The 16,153-nt window shown below is 39.5% G+C and overlaps 1 protein-coding gene and 1 non-coding gene across 2 annotated transcripts in view; one reads left to right on the forward strand and one right to left on the reverse strand.

Moving 5' to 3' along the window:
* ST8SIA6 (ST8 alpha-N-acetyl-neuraminide alpha-2,8-sialyltransferase 6) overlaps positions 1 to 16,153 on the reverse strand; it is a 139,411-nt gene that overhangs the window by 118,431 nt on the left and 4,827 nt on the right. The gene's annotated exons all lie outside the window — the stretch shown is intronic.
* Positions 1,633 to 1,705, forward strand: TRNAQ-UUG (transfer RNA glutamine (anticodon UUG)). Its single transcript has one exon. It is a non-coding gene; the product is annotated as a tRNA-Gln (tRNA).

Here is a 16,153-nt window from a genome sequence, read left to right on the forward strand (position 1 = left end):
ACAACAAGAAAAGCCACCGCAATGAGAAGCCCGAGCACCACAACGAAGAGTAGCCCGCGCTCACCACAACTAGAGAAAGCCCGTGTGCAGCAACAGACTCAATGCATCCTAAAAATAAATAAATTTATATTTTAATAAATAAATAAATAAATTTAGGGCTCTTTAGAAATACTTAAATCCTCTGCACATTCCAACAACCCAGCATTATTTTTACGCACCAGCTTCCACCCAGGTAGCCACACACACTACACAGAGCTTACACATAGAGCAAAACACCATGGATGAAGATCTGTATGTTCTCACAAAGTTTCCTGAGCATAAAAAGCTTAAGTGCACAATTTAATGATATTTAGTAAATTTACAGATTTATACAACCATCATCACCACATCCCGGTTTTAGAATGTGTCCACCACCCCCAAAAGATTCCTTGTAGCTAATTTTTACCGCACTTTCCAAAGCAGGCAACTACCGATGGACTTGTGTCTCTGTCTCATATGGTATTTTGTGCCTGGCTTCTACTTAGCGTAATGTTTTTGAGGTTCATCCGTGTTGTAGCGTATGTATACCACATTTCATTCATTTTTATTTCTGAGGAGTATTTCATGTACAGATACACTGTGTTTTGTTTATCTTTTCATCAGTTGATGGACATGTGGATTGTTTCCATTGTTTGAATATTATAAATAATGTTGCTATAAACATTCACATACAAGTCATTTGTGTGGACCTATGTTTTTATTGATCTTGGGTAAATACACAGAAGTCGAACTCCTGAGTCACACGACAAGTTTATGTTTAACTTCCTAAGAAACCATCAACCTCTTATCCAAAGCCGCAGCACTTGCACTTCCACTGACGACTGGTCGAGTGCTTGCAGCCCCCAAGTCACATCCCCCACCTGTGTCTGTCGCCTCCAGCACAGTCGTGATGCCGCTGACCCCCACGGGCGCACTGCTGCCCCACTGCGCCAGCAGGGGTCCCCACGTGAGCTGGGAAGCCCAGCTATCACCCTGTGGCCCGCTGAGGCTCATTCCCCAAGGGGAAATGATTAATCAGAACACTTAGAGCACCAAACACATCTGCAGCTGTTCCTGTCCTTGATTTTGCCATATAGTTCCTGACCTTCACGGGCACAGAGGGACTTGCCCTTGGCACTCAGGAGCTAAAACTCAAATGTGAACCAGCTTTATCTTCTCACGTCCTAAAGATCCAAAAAACAAAAACCAAAAACCTAATGCACTCTTAAAGGTCATCAACAAAGACTATGAATTCTCCTTAATGCCCTAGCATTTCAACATGTCACAGCCTTATTAAGCCCTAAAAAGGAAAATTCACAAATTAATTCTACCACTAAAGAGAAGCCCCAGGATGAAAACTCAAATCCCAACAACTGAGAGTAAGACTCCTTAGACAAGAAAGCTTATAAATACGAGGAGGGCGGGTGGGAGGCAGTGGGGTAGGATACCTTCCCTGAGGTAGATCCCTGGAGTTACTGATCTCACTAATGTATTATTACTCTGTCCCCATTTCTGCAGCTTCACAGCCACAATGTCCATCCATCTATGAGGTGCCCCAATATACTCTCACTCCATTACCTGTGGGCCACATCAATATCCCCACCACGGGGGACTTCCCTGGTAGTCCAGTGGTTAAAACTCTGCACTTTGACTGCAGGGGGCATAGGTTCGATCCCTGCTCAGGGAACTAAGATCCCACAGGCCACGGGGCATGGCCAAAATATATATATATATCCCCACTATATGTGCAGACAGGACCTTCATGGGTTTGCTCTGTTCTCAAACACCAGCTATGGTCTTAGGCTGACAGTATTCTACCAAGGCCAGAAACTCATGAAGCCATTGCATAAAACTTTCAAACTGTGGTCCAGATTCCGACTAACCACAGTTGGGTCACTACACCCCAAAAGATCTGAGACTCTCCCACCTCAGTTTAATTTGGGGGCATAATTTGGTCCCCAGAAGGCTGCTCCAAACCATCTCTAGACAATAACCCTACTTCCCACCCTCTCAAACAAGCTCAACATCCACTCGCCTATTTGGCTTCTGGAAGCAATGTATATCCCATCTACACATTTCATTAAGATCTATTCAGGCAATCCCAAGAAAATCAGCTCAATCTGAATGGAGATCACCCCAACGACAGGCCCTGGAGGCCACCCAAAAAGCCACCCAGCTAACAATGTGGCATCTGGTGGTTTCTTTGCTGTGGAAACCCTATACACTAACTCTCATGCTTTCTGGAGTCTCCCCACCTGAGAAAGATGGCCCCTCACCTGGCCTTGTAGGCCACCTGCAAGGTCCCCTGAATCCAGGAGACAGGGAATCCATTTATTTTAAGGAAAACAGCACCACCATCCCATGTGAACCCACTGGAGAGCTGCTTCTTTCCATCCTAGTGCCAAGACGTAGTAGATAAAGGATGGGCCACACGGGTCCAGTCACGTGGGCACTGGAGGAGTCACTCAATAAATATATGTTCATTGTCCATATTTTTACAGACTCCTTGGTGGCAGCTAATGGGTCCGCTGTTTGGTCTAATCAACAGGCACAAACTAGATTTCATATTCAGGATTGTTCCATATAGGGCCTTCCACATTGGGAACATACTATTGCTTTATACACTATATTAAAGTCTCCCATGACTCAGTTCATTCTAAAGGTCCCATGGAAGAGGCTCACTTGAATGCCATAGCTGGCCAACTTGCTCACATTTATTAAGTAAACTCATATAGCACTCCCATTTCCTTGGCTCTAAGGGCCCAGTCATTGTGGTCCTTGGAGTCTTAAACATGGTGCCACACACCATGGTATCCTGATGCCACTGGCTGTAACCAAAACCTTAGCCTCCCAAATGTGATTTCTGTGCCCTGCTCTGTTCTGGCATCATGGCCTATGAGGATCATACCAAGGAGCAAATGTCCCTTCATTCATTAAAAAATTGATTGTATTGAGCTGCCCAATTTGCAGGCACAAATCACTATAGGCTCACAATGATTAACACTTACGTGGGCCTACTTTGAGTTCATCTGGCCCAGTATGTCACTGCTGACATCACTACTGTAGATCTCTCCAAAACTCTATTAGTTCCCTTTGGGTTCCCAGATATTATCCACTCTGATCAGGGTACGTGCTACTCCTTCAGTGTAGCATGAGTCTTACAACAGGCATCACTGGGAATCCCATTTTTCCTATCGTCCACAGGCAGCATTCCTAATAAAAAGTCCTAATAAAGAGACATAATGACCTACTCAAAGACAGCCTCGTGATATTACAAAGTGGACAATGATCTCCCAAGTAAATCTCTCTTTGCCCTCTGCTGTAGTTACCTGGAACTCTTGACTTTTAGGTCTTATGACATCCTACCAAAATATAACTAGGGTCCCTCTTCTCCTCATTCTAGCCATAAAAGGGAACACGACTCACCTACAGATCTATTAAACACAAAGAGAATTCCCTCTCCCACTTAATAACACCTGCCCGTTCTGCAATCCCATCTCAAACCTGGAGCCCAGATGAAGGCAGATAAAACAATGGGACCTACGGAAAATGAGGGACCCTCCCTCCCCAACAGGCTATTCTTCATGCCTTAAGAAAGCCGTCTGTCAAAGCCTGCTGCCCTCCCCTGCCCACGATATGACCATTTTAAAGATGAGCTATCGAGAGGTCCCTCTTTGTAGGAAACAGATGTCTTGCTGCCTTCTTTTAAACTATAACAGTGGGTCTCATCACACTCTGTGGTATAACAGACACACATTTATATATTTTCAATTGTAAAACACAGGATCTACGTTCCCTGTAACTGTGCACATCTTTCTACCAGGAAAGGAAGATCTTAACTTCGTTCCCAGCACGAACGTTCTTCAGGAGGATGTCAGCTCTGGCTCCACTGATCATGGCAATTTGAATGAGGGATCGCTGCAGGACTCGGGATGGCAAAGCTTGTGGCTTTCACAATAAGAAAAAATAAGACATTACAACTCCTGGAGCTAAAGGGATACTGATTTTTAGTCACTCTTGTAATAATTCCTCAAATGTAAATTGCCTCAAGGTCTTAGGGTTACCCATGGACTCATAAGGAGTCTACAAAACTCGTATGCACTCAACTATTCCCGCCTCCTCTCCCTCCCTCCCTCTCTCTCTGTTCCTGAACTTTTCCTGGAGAGCCATCCTCCCCTCCCCCACCTCAGGACTTCGCAGCTTGTGTAATAAACCTTTCTTTGGTCACATCAAGGACCACAGTCATGAGCTTCAAGAGGGAGCTGCCCCAGTCATGGTGGAAATAACAGCAGAGGCATCACAAAAGGTGTGAAGTGGAGATCTCATTATGGCCTTGACCTGTATTTTCCCAATGACTAGTGATGTTAAACGTTTTTTTCATATGCTTATTGGCCATTTATATCATCTGTATATCTTCTCTGGTGAAATGTCTATTGAGATCTTCTGCCCATTTTTAAACTGAGTTGTCTTCTTGTAAGAGTTCTTTATTCTGCATACAAATATTTTATTGAATATATGATTTATAAATATTTTCCCAATGTGTAGCTTATCTTTTTAATATTCTTAGTAGTGGTGTATGTGGAAGCACAAAAGCTTTTAATTTTGATAAAATATAATTTATCTATTTTTCCCTCTACTGATTACACTTCTGGTGTTGTATCTAAGAACTCTTTACCCGATCCGAGGCCACGAAAATTTTCTCTGTTTTCTTCCAGAAGCTTTATGGTTTTAGCTCTTAAGTCTATGATCTGTGCTGAATTAATTTTTTTAATTCATTTTCCATTTATATTTCTTTAGAGTATTAAGGTTCTGGTCACCAGTTTTTTTTAATCTTTTCAACTTGCCAGTTTTTAAAAAAAAATTTTTTTGGCACATTGGGTCTTCACTGCTGCGCGTGGGCTATCTCTAGTTGTGGCAAGGGGGGCTACTCTTCTTTGCGGTGCACGGGCTTCTCATTGCACTGGCTTCTCTTGTTGCAGAGCACGGGCTCTAGGTGCGCAGGCTTCAGTAGTTGCAGCATGCAGTCTCAGTAGCTGTGGCCACACGGTCTTAGTTGCTCCGCAGCATGTGGGATTTTCCTGGACCAGAGATTGAACCCGTGTGCCCTGCATTGGCAGGCAGATTGTTAACCACTGCACCACCAGGGAGTCCTGCTGAGTTAATTTTTTGTGCGAATAAGAGTCTAAACCCATTTTTTCCATGTAGAGATCAAATGGCATGTAGACAGTACCCTCACTTCTATCATCTAGAAGTCCCACTTCCAAACTTGTTAATTCAAATAAGTTTCATTTTTTTTTAAGAACTTTTATTGAGATACAGTTAACAGACAATAAACAGCATACATTTAGAGTGTACAATTTGGTATCCCAATCTCTCAATTCATGCCCCCACCAGCTTTCCCCACTTGGTGTCCATATGTTTGTTCTCTACATCTGTGTCTCTATTCCTGCCTTGCATTTCCCCTTTCATAGTTGTTAGCATTTGCCTTATGTATTGAGGTGCTCCTATATTGGGTGCATATATATTTATAATTGTTATCTCTTCTTCTTGGATGGATCCCTCGATCTTTATGTAATGTCCTTTCTTGTCTCTTGTGACATTCTTTATTTTAAAGTCTATTTTATCTGATATGAGTATCACTACTCCAGCTTTCTTTTGATTTTCATTAGCATGGAATATTTTTTTCCATCCCCTCATTTTCAGGCTGTATGTGTCCCTAGGTCTGAAGTGGGTCTCTTGTAGATAGCATATATATGGGTCTTGTTTTTGTATCCATTCAGCCAGTCTGTGTCTTTTGGTTGGTGCATTTAGTCCATTTACATTCAAGGTAATTATCGATATGTATGTTCCTATTACCATTTTCTTAATTGTTTTGTTTGTGTTTTTGTAGGTCCTTTTCTCCTCTTCTCTTTCCTGCTTAGAGGAGTTCCTTTAGCATTTGTTGTAGGGCTGGTCTGGTGGTGCTGAATTCTCTTAGCTGTTGCTTGTCTGTAAAGCTTTTGATTTCTCCATCGAATCTGAACGAGATCCTTGCTGGGTAGAGTATTCTTGATTGCAGGTTCTTCCCTTTCATCACTTTAAATATATCGTGCCACTCCCTTCTGGCTTGCAGAGATTCTGCTGAGAGATCAGCTGTTAATCTTATGGGAGTTCCCTTGTATGTTGTCATTTTTCCCTTGTTGCCTTTAATAACTTTTCTCTGTCTTTAATTTTTGTCAGTTTAACTAGTATATGTCTTGGAGTGTTTCTCCTTGGATTTATCCTGCCTGGGACTCTCTGCGCTTCTTGGACTTGGGTAGCTATTTCCTTTCCCATGTTAGGGAAGTTTTCAACTATAATCTCTTCCAAGATTTTCTCGGGTCCTTTCTCTCTCTCTTCTCCTTCTGGGACCCCTATAATGCGAATGTTGGTGCGTTTAACATTGTCCCAGAGGTCGCTTAGGCTGTCTTCAGTTCTTTTCATTCTTTTTTCTTTATTCTTTTCCACATCAGTGATTACCACCATTCTGTCTTAGGTCACTTATTCACCCTTCTGCCTCAGTTAATCTGCTATTGGTTCCTTCTCGTGTATTTTTCATTTCAGTTATTGTGTTGCATATCTCTGTTTGTTTGCTCTTTAATTCTTCTAGGTCTTTGGTAAACTTTTCGATCTTTGCATCCAATCTTTTTTCAAAGTCCTGGATCATCTTTACCATCATTATTCTGAATTCTTTTTCTGCAAGGGTGCCTATCTCTTCATTTAGTTGTTTTTCTGGGGTTTTATCCTGTCCCTTCATCTGGTATAAAGTCCTTTGCTTTTTCATTTTCTCTATCTTTCTGTGGCTGTGGTTTTCAGTTCCACAAGATGAAATACTGCTGATACTACTTCATAGTGCTGTCTGCCCTCTTGTGGAGGAAACTGTCTAGGAGGCTCATGGGTGCTTCCTGATGGGAGGGACTGATGATGGGTAGGGCTGGGTGGGCGGAGCTCAGTAAGACTTTAATATGATTTGGTGGGCAGATCTTAGTAAAGCTTTAATCTGCTTGTCTGCCAATGGGTGGGGCTGTGTTCACACCTTGTTGGTTGTTTGGCCTGAGGCCACCTAGCACTGGAGATTACAGGCTCTTTGGTGGGACTAATGGCAGACTTTGGGAAGGTTCACACCAATGAGCACTTCCCAGAACCCCTGCCACCAATGCCCCTGTCTCCTCAGTGAGCCACAGCTGCCCCCCACCTCTGCAGGCAACCCTCCAACACCAGCAGGTAGGTCTGGTTCAGTCTCCTATGGGGTCACTGCTCCTTCCCCCTCAGTCCTGGTGAGCACACTTTTTTGTGCACCCTCCAAGAATGGAGTCTCTGTTTCCCCCAGTCCTGTGGAGGTCCTGCAATCAAATCCCACTAGTTTTCAAAGTCTGATTCCCTGGGGATTCCTCCTCCCGTTGCTGGATTCCCAGGTTGGGAAGCCTGACGTGGGGCTCAGAACCCTCACTTTAGTGGGTGGACTTCTGTGGTATAACTGTTCTCCAGTTTGTGAGTCACCCACCCAGCATTTATGGGATTTGATTTTAACGTGATTGCGCCTCTCCTACCATCTCATTGCGGCTTCCCCCTTGTCTCTGGATGTGGGGTGTCTTTTTTGGTGAGTTCCAGTGTCCCTCTGTCGATGATTGTTCAGCAGTCAGCTGTAACGCCGGTGCTCCTGCAAGAGGGAGTGAGCGCACGTCCTCCTACTCTGCCATCTTGATCCTATCTATCCTAAATAAGTTTCATTTTAAAGAACACATTACACTGAATAAAATTCATAGATTTGTAAATTACATTTATCATAAAAAATTTATCTGAAAGTTCCATGTTTGAAACTATCCCCAAACACCAGCCCTGTAGTGATTTGTATTGTTTTTATAGTGAAGATGATTTAAGACAATCTTTTAAATATGATACATGTCTTATTATCAGCACTCTTGAGAATAATGGAGGAAATCCTATAGTGTTCAAAATTTTGTAAAATCTACACTTTTTTCAGATTGTTAGAGCTTTTACTAGGAAACCAGCCTACAGTTTGCATACATGAGTAGTTAATATATTATATAATCCATTTTTCTGTGGAGACCTCCTAGCTTAGAATAGCAGCTTGGTTTAAAAGGATCTTCCAGCAGAAGCCCAGTATCAATATGAGGAATACTAAATCTTTGCTTTGGCCATGAATTTTTTAAATCATTATTTTTCTAAGGTTACATGTTTACAAAAAGTTTCCAATGCTCTGTGAATTTACAAAGAGTTCTCAAAACCCCACAAAAGCAGGGGTTCTATGATGGACTGCAGAAATACATTATCACTAATCTCTAAATTTTTTATTAGAAAAAATTCTCCTAAGTACAAGCATCATAAGACTTCCTGTCTGCTTATTCAAATTCTTTGTTAATATATGTTCTCCCTTTAAGAAATGATTACAGATACGCACTTTCCACCCTCCAGTTTTAATCCATCCTCCTCCAATTACAAAATTTTATTTGATATACTCACACACAAGCACAGAATTATCAATCAGGTTTTGCTATCATTGGTATTTTACCATATGAAACTGACTACGTCTCTCTTGCAATGCAACATGGTCAAGTGTACCTTCAAAAACTTAGTACCACAATTGAGACAAGGCAAGAGGACTCAAATCCTAACACTGGGGGTTCCAGATAACTGTGGTGAAAGAAACAGACAAGGCACAGACCTCAGTGAACTACAATCTATCGCATGAATAATATTCCCCCAGACATGGAAAACATGAGTATTTTGGTATCCCCAAAATAAAAAGGTAGCGTTGGATAAACTCCCAAATCAAAAGTAGAAAAACCTGCCCACTAACTTAATGTGCAAATAGTAAAGCTATGGAGACAAATATAAACATGTAAAACATGGAGGTTCCCCTGAAATAACAAAGTAGCAAATATGATATAAAAAAATACTACCGCATTAAAAGGTACACTCCAGACACAAAGTTTTGGATCATACATTATATACCACAGAGTAATGAAATAATGAGGTGTAATCACAAAAGAATATATGGAATATTGAATATATCCTCCAGAGACAGCATGCGAGGGTACCACTTGTGTCCAACTAAGATTCCAGGAAACAGAGATTTTAATCGTTTTCAAAACTAATGGTCTTTACAACCTACAACTTCAGTTTTTTGGAATACTACAGTTTAATTATATGTTAGAGAATTCTACTGTTTTTATAACTAACTACAATAACTACCAAGATAATGGAAATTATTTTTCAATAATTTCAAAAGCACAGGTTATGCCCTGTAAAATTATCTTCAGAAATAATTTTGCCCATGGATATGACTATTCCCAAGAAATTACTGACTCATTATCTACAGCATGTATTCTTAGTACTTTGGGAAACAAAATAAAGTTTTTTAAATCTGAAAGTATAGACAAGATAGATTTAACTGCTCTGGATAAGCTAACTCCCTAAGCAAGTACAGATAAGTACACTAAAGCCATAACTATCTTCTTAATGGCAAAAGAAGCCATGAAACAAGACATCAGGACACAAGAACACTTTCCTCAAGTTTACTCAAATCATCAATAGCTCTTTAAAGAGCCTCTTTTTTTTGGCCCCCAAATGAGAGGTTGCAGAACCTTTGTACCCTGAAACCACAGAGCAGCTTCTGCCAGTGGTTCTAAAAAGAGTAACTTCCCCTGGCAGATGAGGAGATATATTTATTTCCTTTTCTTCTCTTCACATCCCTTCTGCTGTGTCCCAGCCTCACCTTTCAATATTTCCTCTGTTAGCACCTAATCTTTCAAAATGTTTGTGTTTCTCTACAACTCCTAGAAAAAAAAAAATCTTTATTCCTTCCCTAAGCAGTCAGGCTTTTTTCCTGTTGTTTCATCCTAATGCCTGTTGGTTCAAGGAAAATGTCTATTAAGGGCACAGTGAATTAATATACAAGGCCAGACAGCACTAAGGCAACCCTGATTCACGTTGCAATGGAACCTTCTTCACTTTGACATATGGGTGTGAACAGTATTGTCTGCCAAGTGTCTAATGTCGCCCCTGAAGTCATAAAAAGAAACATTCCGGCTCTTTGTGAAGAGAGGCCCTGTCGAGGAGGCAGTGGGGTGATATGAAACAGAAAATTAAATTCCACTTCCAACCACCTCTGAAGTGAGAGTTGGGCCAATCAGACACCATTTCTTCCTGAACTCCTGATCCTCTGTCCACTTATGCTACAAAGCAAAGGAAAGAGCAGGACGTTTCTTCATGTCTCGTAGGCACATCTTGGCTTTCCTGTCCACATGTCAATGTGCCCACAGACACCTGGCAAGGACTACAGCCCATGTTCTGAAGCCCTCTCTCTGGGTCGCCTCCCCTGGACAATTGTGCCCTGCAGCTTACGCCAGACCAGAACAGCCAAGGATGTGACACAGGCACCGGGAAATGAAGGGACTGAAAACACGTCAATCTGGAAAGCACCATAAACCCATTTTCAAACAGGGAACATCAGAAGTGCAGAAATGGAGAAGAACCCCTGTATACCTTTAAAAGAAGAGCTGCAATTAACACATAGGATTAGGAAATAGGAAAAGAGGCAGAATGCAAGATTTAAAGCCTCATTTCAACTGAATCCAGCAACCAGACTCAAGGCAACTTTAAAACCTACTGAATTTTCAAAATCAGAACACAAAGAGTATCATTACTTCTAAAAGCTAAAAAGTAAAGATACCAAAGTGAATTCTATTGTTCTCCAAAGTAAAATTTAACAGTCTTCATCTACTTGGAGGGTGGGGTACAGAGGAAAGGGGTAAGAGGGTGAAAATTAGCTGTTCCAGAGTTATGTTTAGCTCTACAACCCTTTTTACAAGCTCTAGTTCACACTCATCCTGCATTTTCTGAAGCTTGCAGTTATGATCCCAGTGTGAACACAGACAACAGAAAAATGTCCAATAAAATATTATTACAAGTTTCAATGTAAGGCAGTAGAGAGGAAACAGTGCCCAATTCACCCTCTTCCAGACTATTCACATTCTTATGGAAGTACACAAGTCTACACAAAATGACAACCACACACTTTGGTGGCAACAGATAGCTGTTTCAGAAATCTCTCAGGTTTGGGGAGGAAACGTTCTTAGCAATAGGGCATCACAGAGAGAAATTATCAGCGGCTGATGTAAATTTTCACCCCGAAACAGAGCAGGTCCAGGGAGAAAAAAAAATAGAGTGGCTTTGATCGTCCTCGCACTGTCTATCTTTATTTACCTGAGCATGGAGAGCCTGCCCCAACCGGAAAGTCAGGTGGCTGCTCCCACACAGGAAGGACCTGCCTCCTGAGGCAGCAGCAGGTGGTACCAGTGCTTACGCCCTGCTGTGTTTCTACAGCCTCTGGAGATTATACCACCATTATATCATATCTTATCATACCATATCATTACTGTATCATACCATACCATATCACCTCATTCCATATCACATCATTCCATACCATACCATATCAGACCTTATCATTACCATCTCATATTATTTCCATATCATACCAATCATATATCATTCCATATCATATCACACTATACCATATCATATCATTACCATAACCTATCATATCATTACTATAACATACCATACCACATCATTCCATACCATACCATATTATACCATATCACATCATGCTATACCTTATCATTACCATGTCACATCATTTCCATATCATATCAAATCATATCATATATAATAAAGCAGCACTGCGGGAATGGAAGGGGACAAAAAGGAAATGAGCCATCTCACGCACCCTGGGATGTGAAGGGGGTGGCAGATATGGCGAGAGCCCCAGGAGCACGGCCCTTTCGGGGTTCCAGGTGACATATGTCACCCACCATCCCTGGCAGCAGCAGAAGCCCAGGTTGATTAGGATCACTCAGGAATATACACACTTTCTTACAGTCATGAGGTCAAGACACGGGAGCAAGAGATAGCTTTAAGGTCCAGTATTTAAATAGTCAGATTAGTAAAATTTATGTTACTTGTACTTTGAAAGATTTGTTTTTCGATTCAAATTAAAAAAAAAAAATCAGACAGTTGTTGAAGGGCTAAAAGGCTCAGCCTCTCATCTGGTGGACACTCTAGGAAGGGGGATCTTTCAGCCCTTGGTGGGCACCACTAAGGCTTCTAAGGCATTCTTTCTGATGAGCACAAGGCCAGAGAAAGGACTTCTCATTTGGGGATGTATCAATTAAAAACAAGCCCCCCAGGAGGGATTAAATTTTATATATATGTAATGTTATATATTATAAATTATATGTATAAATTATATATATAACTTTACATATTATATACAAAATAGACAGACAACAAGGATTTAATGTACAGCACAGGGAACTATATTCCGTATCTTGTAATAATCTATACTGGAAAAGAATCTGAAAAAAAAAATCAATCACTTTGATATATACCTGAAACTAACACAATATTATAAATCAACTATAGTTCAGCAAAAAAAAAGGAAAATAGGAATTAGAATAATCCTGCCTCATCAGTTCTACTGCATGCAATAAATAAATTAATATATGTAAAAAAAAAGCCTCCCAAGTTATAAAACTTACTAAAAGATTCTCTAACTTAGGGGTAGAACATTATCCTCAAGATGAAGAGAAAAATCATACTTTGCAAAATCATACTTATTTACTATAAGAAACAGAAGATATCGTTAGAAAGCATTTCCTTCATGTTCTCAATAAAATACAAGAAAATATGAAGATATGGAAGGTGAGGTTTTAAAGGTGACTTAGATGCCTTCCCAGATATAAACTGAGGTAATCAGGAGCAGCCTGAAAGAAGGAAAAAACTGTAAAGGCTAAAAATGTAATAGATATACTGTTTTAGACAGGGCAAAACAGAATTGACACTAAGAGAAAAATAATTCAGGAATGTAGAGGACAAATTGTAGAAGCTATCCCCGAGGGCAGAGGAAAAGGACAAAGAGAAATGAAGTTGTTTACACGGGACGGGGATGGTGGGTAAGAGGTATAGTGACAGAAGATAGAAAGTGAAGATTCTCTTCACAAAATACAAGCAGAACATGTGGAACACATCAAATAATCAAAGGTATAATACAATTTAAAAATAACCTGCCCAGTGGATTAAAAATGTTTATAGACAAAATTAATCAAGAGGTCATTGCAAAGACATCGCACTGTGAATTTTTAAAATTTTCAGTTTAAGAAAAAATCTTGTAAACAAATAATCAAACAGGTTACTTTTGAAGAAATAAAAATAAGATTACGTTTTTTTCTCTCTCAGAGCCCTAACAGCCAGAAAATAGAGGAACATCTTACAAAAGTTTTAACATGAAAATTTTTAAAAAGTGGAGTTACGATGCAATAATTCAGCACTCATAGATGGAAATTAAGAATTGCATTCTTACATATCTGAAGTTTCAGAAACACTATTATCCACATTCCAAAGCTAAAACTATTAGAAGAAAGACAACATGCCAAATGACCAAGAAAGGAATGGAAGTAAAGAACTAAAGAAATGAGGAGAGGATCATTTAGTGACAAATGTCAAACACTGAAAAGAGAATCTATACAGTATTTTCAGATTGGTAAGCAATCGCTTAATTCAAATTTAAAAAATAGTAATTTTCAAAGGAGAAAGTATATGATAGAATAATAATAACTTAACAAAAAGCCCACCCCTTTTGCCACATGCTAATAGAAGTTCTAGAAGGAGGAAAGATTTAAATATTTTAAAATGAGAGATGTCCATTTATCTCAAGGTACTAAATATATCAGTAAGTTATCAATAAATCAATCAATTCAAAAGCAGAATTGACAATAAAAAGTAGATATAGGTGACGAGTACAGAAAGGTTGAAAACTTCTACAGATTAAATAACCAGACATAATTAAATGTTAACTAAATTAGAAAGCCAATTTAAATGCATGATAAATACAAGTTTGATTCTTTTCACATTTATAAACCTCTTGTAAATCAACAAGTAACTAGAATATCTTGATGGTTAAATAGACAAGGATATGAAAAGCCAATTTAAAAAAAGAAGAGGATGGAGAGGCTGTGGAAAAAACGGAACCCTCCTACACTGTTGGTGGGAATGTAAGTTGGTGCAGCCACTATGGAAAACAGTATGAAGGTTCATCAGAAAACTAAAAATTGTTACCATACGATCCAGCAATCCCACTCCTGGGCATATACCTAGACAAAACTATAATTCAAAAAGATACATGCACCCCTATGTTCATAGCAGCACTATTCGCAATAGCCAAAATGTGGAAGCAACCTAAATGTACACTGACAGATAAATGGATAAAGATGTGGTACATATATACAATGGGATACTACTCAGCCATAAAAAAAGAACAAAATAATGCCATTTGCAGCAACATGGATACAACTAGAGATTATCATACTAAGTGAAGTATATGAGAAAGAGAAAGATAAATACCATATGATATCACTTATACATGGAATCTAAAATATGGCACAAATGAACCTATCTACACAACAGAAACGGACTCACAGAGATCAGACTTGTGGCTGCCAAGGGGGAGAGGGAGAGGGAGCAAGATGGAGTGGGAATTTGGGGTTGGTAAATGCAAACTACTACACTTTGAATGAATAAACAACAAAGTTCTACTGTATAGCACAGGGAACTAACAATATATCCAATCTAGTGGGATAAATCATAAAGGAAAAGAATATTAAAAAAAGAATATATATACATGTGTAAAGCTGAGTCACTAGGCTATACAGCAGAGATTGGCACAACATTGTAAATCAACTATACTTCAATTTTTTAAAAAATTTAATAATAAAAAATAAAAAAGATGTAATTGGTCAACAAACATTTTTAAAATTAAACACACAGGTAAACAAATAAATACATATTAAGACATCAGTGAAATACTCTCTCTTGAGTATAAAATTAGAAAAAGTGAAAAGAAATTCTAATGCACAGAATTGGCAAGAATTTGAGACAATGGTCACTCTCACATACTGCGGAGAACATACTGAAACAACTATTGTTGTTGGGCAAGTCATAGCAACATTTTAACATTTTCATACATTCTTTGATCAAGCCCCTCCACTTCTAGGAATTTATCTGAATAATCAAGATTGTGTGCAAGGCTATAAATTTGTTCATATTAGAGTACACATCAAAATCAAAAACAATAAGCAAGTGAAGTATACAAAAGGGAAGAATAAATTACAATACGTGCATACATTCAAACACTATGCTCTAAAAATTACATTGCAGAACACTAATGACATGAAGAAAAGTTCAGATGTTGTTAAAAAAATGTCACTAATCCATACCAAAATATGCATAGCAAAATTATTAGATATGTGCATACAAAAGTTACTGAAAATGTGAATACTAGCATTTTTTAGACACTGAAATGACAGGCGGTTTTCCCTTTTGGTGTGTTCATCTAAAAACACACAACAAAATCTCTGCAGTAATTCTTCCTACAATAATATGAGTTGGGATATAACATGACTGACTTTTCAAGTCTGCCATTTACTGAACCCCAGTCTTCAAACAGGGACAAGTCAAGTTCTACTGCAGGGAGAAAGGGTCACAGGGAGCAGAAAGAAAGGTCATTGATGGAAAAAGCAGGTGAACCCCTCTAGGAAAACGAAGTGGAAGTGGGGTCCCCACATCTCTGGTGGACTTGTAGTCCAGTCCTCCCAAATGGGCCAATGAAAGAGACACCAACTCAGCAGGGCATTCAAAGAATAGTGGCTTCTATCCAGGAAGTCCCAGCCAGCCACAGGATCCTGAATCATCACCATGCATACTAAAGCAAAATAGACACTGCCACTAAAAGATGCTAAACCACAACTGGGACCTAGATACCTCCCATGGGGGGCCCTTGGAATTCCAAGTCAGAAAGTTACACAGACTTGCTCTGGCCATGTCATTAACGTCACAATAATCCAATCTCTCACTTCTAATGACTGAATATTTGGGAACTCACTTATAACACTATGGCAGGATTTTATCTGGTTTCTTCTATAATCAAAAATGAAATCAATATTATTTAAGAACACATATTAAATTAGTATTTAAGACAAAAATTCCAATTGGGAGATTAGGATGCCATATATACATTACTAAGAAAAAAAATCAA

Source organism: Hippopotamus amphibius, chromosome 4, assembly GCF_030028045.1.
Source record: "Hippopotamus amphibius kiboko isolate mHipAmp2 chromosome 4, mHipAmp2.hap2, whole genome shotgun sequence".
In the NCBI taxonomy this organism is placed as follows: Eukaryota; Metazoa; Chordata; class Mammalia; order Artiodactyla; family Hippopotamidae; genus Hippopotamus; species Hippopotamus amphibius.